We start from the raw sequence: 12,736 nt of genomic DNA, 5'->3' as shown, positions 1-12,736 counted from the left end.
CAGTGTCAATAACAAATACTATGGATTATGGTATAAATTTATTCCTACTAAATATATAAAAATAAGAGAATAATATTGATTCCTTAACAGATCGTGTGTATAAAAATGTATATTGTAATGTGGGGATTCAATACTAAAACTGCCAACTTGTGTGAGAATATATAAAAATGTGGGATTGTATATAAAAATAATTTATGAGAATAATGAATACACCAAAATGTATAAATATATGATTACTAATGTTGAGAATTATTAGTGTAGAAAAACATTCTTCTAAAAATGTTGATTATAAAAAAGTACAATCATTTGTGTAAAGGAGAAAGGAAAATTGTTTAAAATTTAAAAATTGAAAATGCAAGTATGTACAAAAATTTAAAAAGAATTTTATGAACAAAAGTACTGCATTAAAAATAGACAACATGAGACACAATAAAATGTCTCTGTCATTTAGAAAGGTACAACCTTTTTTTTAAAATAACAATGATTTAGTGGATATACATTCATTTAACCCTGGTGGACTGGTGGCATCAAGAGATATTTGCCACCATGTTTCTCTAAATGCTAAAAGTCCTTTAAAGTCCCCTCCCCTAGGGTCATTTTGAATGACTTCTAATATAATAAATTTGAATATGTGTTCCTCTCCATGTAACTCTACGTGTCTAAACAGTGCGTTGGCTCTATCCTTGTTCTTAATACTGTACATGTGATTGTATATACGTTTTTTGAGACAACGTTCTGTTCTGCCAACATAGAATGCTGTGCAAACCTCACATTTAGCAAGGTAAATCACTTGTTTCGTATTACAGTTGCCTCCTTACAAATTATTAGGCTCTTATGTCAGTTGTGTAATAAAATGTTTTCCTCCATTGACATATATCTACATTGATTACAGAATCCACATTTTCTGCTTCTAGCACTCCTGGGTATATTCATTTTATTCCCTTTATGGTGTTCTAACAATTTTTTCATATTGTGGTCCATTCTATAAACAAATCTCGGTTTGGTACCCAGTACTTTAACCAAAACCGGTTCAGTACTAATCAGGTACCAAAACTTTGAAATAATTCTCTTAATGTTTTCAGCCCCTATATTGTAAAGCACAATACAAGCTCTGGGAAAACTGGAAGTTACCCCATCAATGTTCAGAGTGGGATCTTAACTGTAAAATTACTATGGATATCATCTGAGCCTAGTAGAGGTTTGTATTTTGAACCCCAATTGTTAGTAATGTAAGACATAACGTCCTCCATCATACCTATGGGGTACCCTCTTTGTTCAAATAGTTGTTTTATATACTTGAGTTCTTTTTGCATTTCATCAAATTCAGACACCATTCTAGCTGCACGGATACATTGGCCCTTAAAAACATTATACTTCACTTTAGGAGGGTGGCAACTAGTGTAATCAAGATAATTGTTGGAAAAAGTAGTTTTCCTATATATCTTGGAGCTCACTTTGCCTTCATCATATTGTATATACGTATCTAAGTACGGCAAGCCTTTCAAATCATAAGAATACGTAAATTTCAAGTATTCACTACTGTTGTTAAACTCCATAAATTCCATCAATTCCTCTTCACCACCTTGCCATAGAATGTAAATATCATCCAGGAACCTTGAATAATATTTTACATTCATGTAGTATTTGCTCTTGAATAACACACTGTCTTCCCAATTCAACATAACCAGGTTAGCATAAATGGGGGCACACGCTGCCCCCATTGCCACACCCCTGGTTTGTCTGAAGAGCTCACCTTCAAAATATATAAAATTGTTCTCTAATACTATAGACATAATTTCAGATATCAAGCATATAGTATCCCATTCTAGATCGGTATGTCTCATCAAACTATTTGTGAAAGCTTCTAACCCTTCCACTTTAGGGATGCACGAAAAAAGATCTTTCACATCTATTGTAACTATAAATATGGAACTGCCATTTAAAATTTAATTCACTGGGTACTTGGAGAGAAAACACCATGAATCTTTCACCATGTGCTGAATAATTGTGTAGACATTTTTTAATTTTATGTCAATAAATGTTCCCATTGGGAAAGTTTTGGAATAACTACCAGACACAATAGGTCTCAATGGGGGGTCATTTGAATCCTTATGTGTCTTAGGTATACCTACCATAGTGGCTGCCTTAGGATATATTACTCTTATAAACTTATATGTTTCATCCGTAATTCTTCCATCTAATAAATACTTTTCAATATAAGAGTCTATTCTTTGGTAAGCTATATGTAACTCGTTCAAAGAAATGGTTTCGTAGTTACCTGTAGAATACAAAATGTCATAAATTTTCTGAGTGTATGTCAAATTGTCATATATAGCTATACCCCCCCCCCCCCTTTGTCTGGTTTCATTATTCGAATAGTAGTATCTTCCTTTAATGCATGTAATAGTGCAATTTCATCATGTGTCAAATTTTCGACATTCGTTGCCCTTTTCAAATTCTTATACTCACTGTATATTTCTCTTGTTACCACCTTATCAAAAATATCTATTATTGGATGGTTCACAGGTGTAAATTTACTCTTAGTTACAAGAGATGAACTTACTTGATCAGCCCCACAATTATTCTTCTTAATTGTCTTATCTTTAAAAAAGACATCTAAATTAATTTTTCTAATATATTTCTTAAAGTCAATCAAAACTTTAGTTAATTTAAATTTAGGGTTAGGAATGTACTTAATGCCGTTCTCAAATAAATTAAAATGTACTTTACCAATACTCATATTTGAATAATTGTAAATGTTAAAATTATGGTAAGAATAAATATTCCAATTAATTACTATTTCTTTATTATCTAAACTAGTGGAATGATCTAAGTTTCCATTATACATATGTGTGGAAGTAATGACTGCAGCTGTGTCAACATTTTTATCGTTAATTAATAACGGTTGTGGGGTTTTCTTACCCAATAATTTCCCCTTGGGTGCGTTTTCTGATAAGTTTTCTGATATGGTGGATTTTTGTCCTTCGGATACCTCTGAAAATCCTGTGTCTCAAGGTATCCTCCGGCATCTTCATAGTCATTATAATCTCGCCCTTCATAATTAACCTGTGGACTATTAAGATTCCCGTTACTATTGTCCTCAACCCTTGACAATAAGCGTTTCTTAGGCCATACATAGGCCAGTTGTTGTTGATACTGTTCCCTATCCCTCATCATTTTATTGTTTTTCCGTTGACAAAGCGTTGATGCCCATTTTTCGGCTTCTGAATATTGCTTATTGTATAATTTCTCCCAATCCTTAAATAAAAGGTCATTCACTATCTTAGTATTTAAATTATCCACTTCTTGAATTAATTTACATAATCTCTCATCATAATACTTCATTAATAATCTTATATAACTAAATCCACATTCGTCAAATAGCTTATTAAATTCATCTTTACCAACTTCAGTCAACTCAATACCCATGGGTAATTTGAAAAATCTTAACCCTTTGGGAACAATCTTAACATCTAAATATTTTTGCAAATACATATTGTCCGCCTTTAGACCATTAATAGTCTTCAATTTCTTTCCCAACAAGTAAATCATAGATTTTAAACTACCAGTCTCAATTTTTCTTTCTTCCTGTGTGTGAACTACTTTGTTCATTCCATCGACTTTATCAATTTCAAAATAAAATGTTAAAAATTGATTAAATAAACTTTGATTGTCTTTCCCTATAGTCAGAGGGTCGGATGGCTGCAAGGATTGCAAGTGTGAAGTGTGACCTTTGCCTTTATAATTGTTGTTCGATTCAGCAATTGCTGAATAAGTTTTGATAGGACCTGCCCGCTTAGGTTTGGTGCCTGTCCTTTTGGCCTCCAAATCTATGTCGTACAATGAAAAATCAAAGGTAAAGTCAGATATATTAATATTGCTGCTGGAAAGAGGTGCAGTAATGTCTAGCCCCTGTTGTCGACTGTTATGTCGAGATCTCTGTCCATTAGGTATATCAGGGCTAGCATTGGATTGCTTGCCCTCACTATCTAAAGCATTAACATTACAATGATAAGATACGTTGGCATGATTAGGAGCATTCTGCCCCTTCTGTAACATATTCAACTTAGAGCACTCTGTGCCTAAAACTTCTTTAGTTGAAAAATGAGTAGATGCATTACCAACAGAATTGTTGTGAGTGTCAGTATGTATTTGCTGTGAAGCCTGGGATTTAAAATGCACATCGCCCGATAATAGTCTAAATACAAGCGCAGTGAGGTGTTGTACTTCACCTTTGAGTTCCTGTATTTCCGCGTGAATACTGTCCAAATTGAATACACCATCATTCCCTTTGTCTGTGTCCTCCCCTGGCGCTGGATATCCTAATCCTCCTGAATTACTGGCACCCTCGCCGGTGTCTTCCGAAGTTGAATTCGACATCTGAATAAAAGGAAATGGTATAACCAATCACCACATAAAACTCTGGTTCCACCTATAAGCGCTGAAGTCACCAGTAACCACAAAGATGAAAAACTTCAATCAATTTATTGTATCCACATAACGCCGGACAATAACATCTCCTAAAGACACAGACAGGTACGACATCAAGGTGCATTAAACGCTGACAGTTCACTAGCGACTAAAACAATACACTGACGACAAAAACAAAAAAATGTAACAAGGACGCCATATAATGACAGCAGTTAAGCGCTTTCAACCAGCGTATCTGGTCTTCATCAGAACTAATCTGAAATGCATTTCATCCTGTTTAAATAAATTCTTTGGCGCCAAAATACTATCTTAAAGATACAATGTAACACATATTTCACACTGCTATATAAAGCCTAAATAATGCAACCCATCATCTAAAATATACTAAGTGTATTATTACGTATGACAAACATAAGCAATAAATATATGCAATAATTATTCAATAAATGTGCAATAAAAATATGCAGTGCAACGATATGCAGACGTTGTGGGAGAAATTGCTGTTAATAATCAAGAATAATTACATTTATAAATACGGACATATATGTGTGAAAATTGAATAATAAGTTCATGGTAGACTGTTCCATAACTGTTCTATTGCACGTACTGGGAAGTACTATATGGACTCGACTCTATTCTGGTACACTTCCTTAATAAGAATTGCCTTACTGGTTACTGGTGACTTCAGTGCTTATAGGTGGAACCGGAGTTTTATGTGGTGATTGGTTATACCATTTCCTTTTATTCATATATATATATATACATATATACACATATATGGATTCACTTCATAACACTGAAAACTCAAAACACTGAAAATGAGAAAACTTCATAATACAGAAGACCAAAACACCGAAACTTTAAAACACTGAAAACTCAAAACACTGAAACTCAAAACACTGAAAACACATATCATACATATGCGGAGTTTAAACAACATAAATCGTAGCACTTTCCATAAGCATGAGAGCAAGCCAGCCTGCACCCCCCCCCCCCATGTGAGAGGCTGCGTCCCCCACACCCCCTGCTACTTAAATATATCAACTACAAGATTGCATAAGTGCAATCTTGGAGTTGATATATTTAAGTAGCAGGGGGTGTGGGGGCACAGCTCCCCACATGGGGGGGTGCAGGGTGGCTTGCCCCCCTGCTTACACTTGGTGGAAAGTGCTATGATTTATGTTGTTTAAATATCAATATATGTATGATATGTGTTTTCAGTGTTTTGAGTTTCAGTGTTTTGAGTTTTCAAGATTTTGAAGTTTCAGTGTTTTAAGTTTCAGTGTTTTGAACTTTCAGTGTTATGAAGTGAATCCATATATATATATATATATATATATATATATATATATATATATATGTATGGGTCTGCTTCATTTGCCCTAACTTCCAATTGCCCGACACCCATTTGCCCGAGACCAAATGACCGAAAATTCATTTGACCGACACTTCATTTGACCGACAAGTATTATTGGCAGGAAAAGGGGATATATATATATATATATATATATATATATATATATATATATATATACATAAACTAATCCTTTAATTGTAGTAGTTGAGTAATGCATAAAATCTTGAATGGACAAATAGACATCACTCCTTTAATTTTCCTCAAGTAGTCTATGAATTCCTGCAGGCCATGAATGCATTAACCCAGTTATACTTCTCCTATTATGTATGAATTTTTGCAATGCATGGAGTTATGGGAAGTCTTTATTCTGGCCATTCATCAGCAAGGGCAGCAGGAGCTCTACTCTCGCTGGTTGAATTAAAGGCTCATAAAGAATGTGAAAGTGTTGGGCAAAGTGTTGGGGTTCAAGTCCACTTTTCATCCTTATGGTTAGTCAGCTCCTATCAACAGGGCTAGTTAGGGTAGATGACCTAACCAGTCAAGTGCGCTATTATGTGTATATGAATGATAACTGCAGATGAATGCAGAAGGAACAAGAAATCAAGCAAGGGCACTCAGCATTTCAAATGCTGATTGTTTTCCTGCCATTACATTTCTGCTGCCTTAATGTTAAACTGTGTTGTACCATCTAATAGGCAGTTTGTAAAAATCAGTTTTTATTTTGTAAATATTGTAGAATTAATCTGACTGCTCTCCTTTTTTGCAGATTAATCCAAAATATGACTTATTATTTATGTTTGACTAGTATTCCTAGTTAATGAACTACAGATAGCTTCTGCAACCAACTTCATGTGACACATACAAAAATACAATTGCCATTTGCTTGACTTTCTGCTTTTGATATTATATTGGAGTTAAATGACTTCCAGGGTAAAGACGTCAATTTCAAACAATCATAAATCTGCTATGGATCTTATTTTATACTTGCTGTTTGTTTTCTTTGAATTGAATGCCATTATAAAAATAATACTCCCTTACTTCAGTATTTAGGCACATCATCTTTTAATAAACTAGAAATGCACTAATGTGGCTGAAAACAAACTCATGATTACAAAGCATGACCTAATAATGACATCAAGGCTCCAACCTCTGAATATGCCATGTGCATTCTGAGCTGGTATTTAGGTATCGAGTAGTCTGTGCCCTGATAACATTCTAGGACAATTTAGATGTGTATGTAAATATTGAGAGCTTATCAGTTGTATACTGTTCCCAGCAACATAGAACCAGCCTCTCTTCAACCACATAATTGTTAAATTGTGCGTGGCAAATTACATGGAGGTAGACTGCCTCTTTTGCAAGAGGTTATCAGGGGAAAAATAAAAAAGACTTGCAAGTGAACAATGGTGTATGTATAGTGCAGTTAAAGAACTTAAAGGTCAGTGGTTGCCAAAAGCACTTTAACTAAATAAATGTGTCTTTTCCCAAGCTTTGTAACTTGCCTTTCCAATGATCCTTATCGAATTCAGCTACAGCTGGTAAATATGCATTCAGCTTCTAGGCTGAGACCACCTTTACATTACTTCCAATTAAAGTTTATTTTAAAATCATATGCAGTTTTTACAGCAATTAATCATGACAACTAATGATTTTTTGAAACAATATAAGTTGCATGTGTTAAAAAAAACTCCAAATATTTAAGAAGGTAAAATTTTGAATTTTGAGTTTCTTTTTTATATTTAAAACTGTCAATACCCTACTTTAGAGGTATGCTTTTGTTGTAGATACTGTTTAAAAAAAGCATATAATTTCAAACACTAAAGATTATTGTGGCATGCAGCATGATCACAACGTGGATCACATTATTTTTTTCATTACAAATTAAAGGAGCAGATATTTATATATTTTTATTTAACCATGACTTGGATAGGAAGTATTTACAACTGTCATTACAAATTAGAACAAACTCGTTTTACTAAATTACTTATTGCATAATGCATTGTTGTGAAATTATATATTTTCAGGTTTGGTTTGATTTAATCACTCCTGAATACTATAAAACTTATGCAATATGTACTGGGCCTGTAGGGTTGCCTGTTATATATAAATGAACTGCTATTGCTGGAAAATGCTTCTGAGACAAATATGTATTCCAAATCTGTAAAAGTGGAAATGTGCACATGCCCCGTTGTTATCTATATGGTTATATTTTTGTAAAGTCACACATCTATATTTTGTTGTTGTTAATTCAAACTTCTTTAGAGAGTGTGATCTTATTCATTTATTTGAACTTTGTTTGTTTTTGTGTACCTTCTGCCATTTGTAAAGTTATTCTTTTTTTAATTTCTCCAAATCTTTTGAGTTTCCAATACCATGACGAGAATGGACCCCATTCCTAAGTCAAAGTATGATTAGAGTTCATGAAATTATTTTTGTTTCAATATTTGACGTCATCCAGAAATGCTCTATGCAGCACCTGCAATGTGCCTAGCAATGACTCCTTCTGCAATTTGTATGGATTTACATGTATCGGTAACATATCTAAGTATGATTGTATATTCTTTTTTATAAGACCCATTACTCCTACTACTGGAACTGTTTGGGTATTTTTTTCCACATTTCTCTTGTTTCTGCCTACAAATCCTGATATTTTAAGATTTCGTGTCTCTCTGTACGCAAAACACTGTAGTCACTGGGTGTAGCGATTTTAATGAACAATGCTACTTTTATCTTCTTTTCATGGACCGCTATATTTGTTTTTCTCCCATCTATGTTTTGAACTGCTGGTAATGGGTGATCCCATTAGTATATCACAACCATCAACAAGGTGTGCAGCTGTTTCCAATTCTGTTTCACAAAACTTACATTTGTGTGTTTCTCCCACATGTTCAATGGACTTTTAAAACCATTGTGTATCTTGGGCCACCAACATTAACCTTTCATCATTTGGTTTGAATTCACCTCTTCTTAACCATTCCTGCATTTGATCCTGATCAACTTGAGGTTCTTCCAGGAGTTTTTTATACTTGCAACTATACTTATGCATTTTTCACATTTCTTGCCTTATCTTCTGATCCTTCATGTTATATTCTTATTTTTGTTTTTTGTTTTTTGGCACATTCAGTTGCTATCTGATTTTTATCTACTTCTAGTTTGATTTCCATTCCCGCTTGACACCGATGTGCTTCTGCTAGACTAAGCAGGGAAGTCATTTTAGATTTCTTCTCCTTATGTTTCAAGGACGTCATCTTAGATTTCTTCTCCTCATGTTTCAAAACTTTCACTACATTTGGGTTTTATGAGGTCAGCAGATATGTGTACAGTCCCATCATTGCAGATCTATGAAATAATCAGTTGCAAGGAGGCCCATATCTCTTTCAGAATGAGGAATATATAGTATGCACTGATTTTTGTAAATCACTGGGTGAGCATGAAACATCCTTCTTGTTTTCCTGTCTTATCTATTAACAACTTGTGGGACTAGTCAGTTACTCCAAAACTCTAAGTTAGTACAGGAACAGCATAATAGTTTATAACTTGGATTTTGTTCCTAGATGTCAGTGCTGTTTTCATGATTAATTTAAGTCTTCCAAAATATTCTTTACTGAGTTTTATTCACATTTGTTCTTGTTTTATTGATGATCCTTCATCAATTCCCAAATATTTATACACTCACTCTTGCTCAAGTTCTTTTATACCACATTCTTGTCCCAAACTGATGTTTTCTTGGTGCTGCAGCTTTCCTACTCTAAAGGCTTCTTTTGCATATTTATCAAGACCAAATGACATTTTTATATCATCTGAAAAAGTTTTGACTACTTGCAGTCGTGCTTTCAGTTCCTCGGCTGATGATCTATACAATTTTATATCAGTGACAAGGAGAAGATGAGAAGCTTTACACTTTGTTGTTTTCCAGGAGCCAAATTATAGCCATGGCCTCATCTGTTAAGCAGATAGCTTAATGGTTTAAGGGCAAGACAGAATAGCAGCAGTGACAGGGAATCACCCTGGAATATCTCCCTTTAAATTTTTATCCCTGGAAAAATAATTTGTCCTTTATCAAGGTTTAATTGCAAAGTGGTCTGCCACTGTTTCATGGTCACTGTAATGTAATCGATCAATGTAGGGTATATCTTATACATTTGTAAGCACTCATTTATCCACGAATGTGGGATACTGTCAAATGCTTTTTTGTAATCAATCCATGACATATTTACATTCTTCCCCTTTTTACAGTTCCCCATTATGACTTTATTTAGCAACAAGTGATCCTTTGTTCCTTATGACTTTCTTTTATTACCTTTTGTTCTATTGCCATGATTGAACTTTTTTCCTAATGACTATAAACTCTGTATGCATCACTTCCGGTGTATAGTTTATACCTCATTGAAAGGCAAGTTATTGGTCAATAATTTTTAAGATAACTTGCAGGTTCACTCTTAAGTATAAGCATTGTTTTTCCTATTGTTAACCAGACTGGCGTCTGTTTGGAGTGTGCTTATAAATAGTTCTTACTCGTGGCTAAATCTTTATACAAAGATGTCAATATTTTTAGCCAGAAGTTAGGTACTGGATCTGAGCTTGGATTTTTCCAGTTGGAGGCTTTTCTAAACTTTATTTTAGTCTCTCTGGACCTTACGTCATCTCATTTCATATCCTGTACATTTGAATTCTTATTCTTTCTTTTACGTCTTCCATTTATTTAGCATTTTTGTCATGTTCCACATGATCTTCATAGATATTTCTCCAAAATGTATCTATTTCTTCTTTTTTGGGTGGTCTTTCAATTCCTTTTGATTGTTTCGCAATTCTCTATAGATCTTTATGGGGTCATCAATAAATTGCTTATTTTGTACTTTTGTTTTATATTTATCCATGTAGCTTCTAAGTTTTTTCCAACTGTGCTGAGATTTTTAGTTTATTATTTGCAATAGTACAAGATAGATCCTGATCCATTATAATACTGTACGTTGCTTTTATCACATCTGTCTTTCTATTTCTGTTGATCTGTTCCCTCTTCTTTACTCTTCAAATAGAGACACTTCTTTTCTAAATTCTTTATAGTTTTCCCTATTCGACACTTCCACAATGGTATTTGATTTCTCCCTTCCTTTCCCTTACTACCCTGTGTTCTTGTGATAGAATTTTATCTGTTATTAATTTATAAATCCTAGCTCATTTTCTTCTAAACTGAGGACACATTTTTTGTTCTCCATTTCTTGTGGGCATTCTATAGAAAGTTCTATAGCATCTTCCTGTGACACATTCTCTTCAGTTTCATCCTGTGTCATCCATTGCTCTGTCATATGGGAACTCACTGGCCTATCAGTCCTCAACATTGGCTGTGTCAAAGTTGCCAGTGTTGCCTTTCCCTTCCCTTGCTATTCAGCTGTGAGTGTCTACACTGATTTCCTGTGGAAAGCACCAAAATACCTTCATATGGCAAGTGACCTGTTGATTCCCATTTTGCTAGTTTCTCCTTAATTTGGATGTCCATTGCTCTATCCTATTATGGTGTACTCTGAGTTAGAATTTCTACACTGAATCTTTCACTTCACAGGTACTCCATAACCTCAGTTTCTATTTCTGTAACTTCTCCATTCCAAATCTCTTTTTCTACTTTTCCTCTTTGTCTTCTTATTTTTTGTATTGTAAAGTTTTCCATGTCTGAATTCCTTTGCCTGTATTTCTCTTCAAATATCTTTGGTGCTGCTCTTTCTGTATTGATTAGTTTTGCTTTCTCCTTTGCATAACTATTACACCATATTAAATCTCTTTTTCTTTCCCATGCCCATATTTCTTCTTCACGTGTCTTATGATCTTACTGTTTCGCCTTACTTTGGGGACTCATTCCAATAAGCTGTAATGTAACCTGTATTAGACCTACACCAAATCCTTCACTTCACAGACATTGCATAACTTCATCTTTTATTTTTTTTTTAACTTCTACTTTGCTAATCTTCTTTTCTATATTGCCTCTTTATAATATTATTTTTTTATTGTGAAATTTTCCATATCTGGATGCCTTTGCCTGTATTTCTCTTCAAATGTCCTTGGGGCTGCCTAATTGTCTGTGTATAATGCTTCATGTGAAGATAAGTAGTGAACTATATATCAAACTATGTTGCCATAGGAGAGAATCGTAATTTCTTTTGTGAGCATTCATAGACAGCAATTCCAAGTATGCAGTCGACTAAGAAGTAAATATCAATCAGTTAATTCTTATTTTTTTTTAGAAACCCAACATTATACAGCACACATCATTATCTGTCACACTGCCTTCACAGTCAGTTCACCACTTTCTTATATAGAAAATGTTTAGCCCCTTTAAAGAAGTGATCTTGGAATATTAATGTAATTAAAAAGTATGTTATATAAATGCTACAGTCTATACAATGCATATTTCAGCAAAGGCAGATCAGGCTCATATGGACTTCATATCATCCATTAAATGTATACATGATACACTATATATTCAGTGGGTTTGCTTATTAAATCATTGCACAGTTGTGCTGGATATAACAGAGCTAGCTGGTACAGAAGAAGTAAACAACTGAAGACAAGCTTTTGGTCTGAAATAAAGAAGGAAAGGAAATAACACAACAGTGTGCGTGTTATGAAAAGTTTTTGTAGTTATCATGGTCTTTGAGACCAAAGCTTGATAAACCTGTTACCCCTCCATCTTTACATTGCATTAACAAATTTGCCTGGTAAGTAAATCATATATATTATTTTGTAGAATGCTGATTTTTCTAAACATAACATGTACTGCAGTGGTGGTGCTGCGGTAGTGTTGTCGCCTCATAGCAAGATGTTGTCCCGTTCGATTCTCAGGTCTTCTGTGTGGAGGCATACATGAATGGGGCATGCCTTCGTTGAAGGTTGTGCGTCAGGGCTGGTAACCCGGTACGTAAAAGTCCACTACCAATCATTAGTGGACCGGAGTTC

This window comes from Protopterus annectens, chromosome 5.part0, assembly GCF_019279795.1.
Source record: "Protopterus annectens isolate FY-2018-M chromosome 5.part0, PAN1.0, whole genome shotgun sequence".
Lineage (NCBI taxonomy): Eukaryota > Metazoa > Chordata > Ceratodontiformes > Protopteridae > Protopterus > Protopterus annectens.
The sequence above is the reverse complement of the archived record's forward strand: the minus strand, read 5'-3'. Positions refer to the sequence as shown.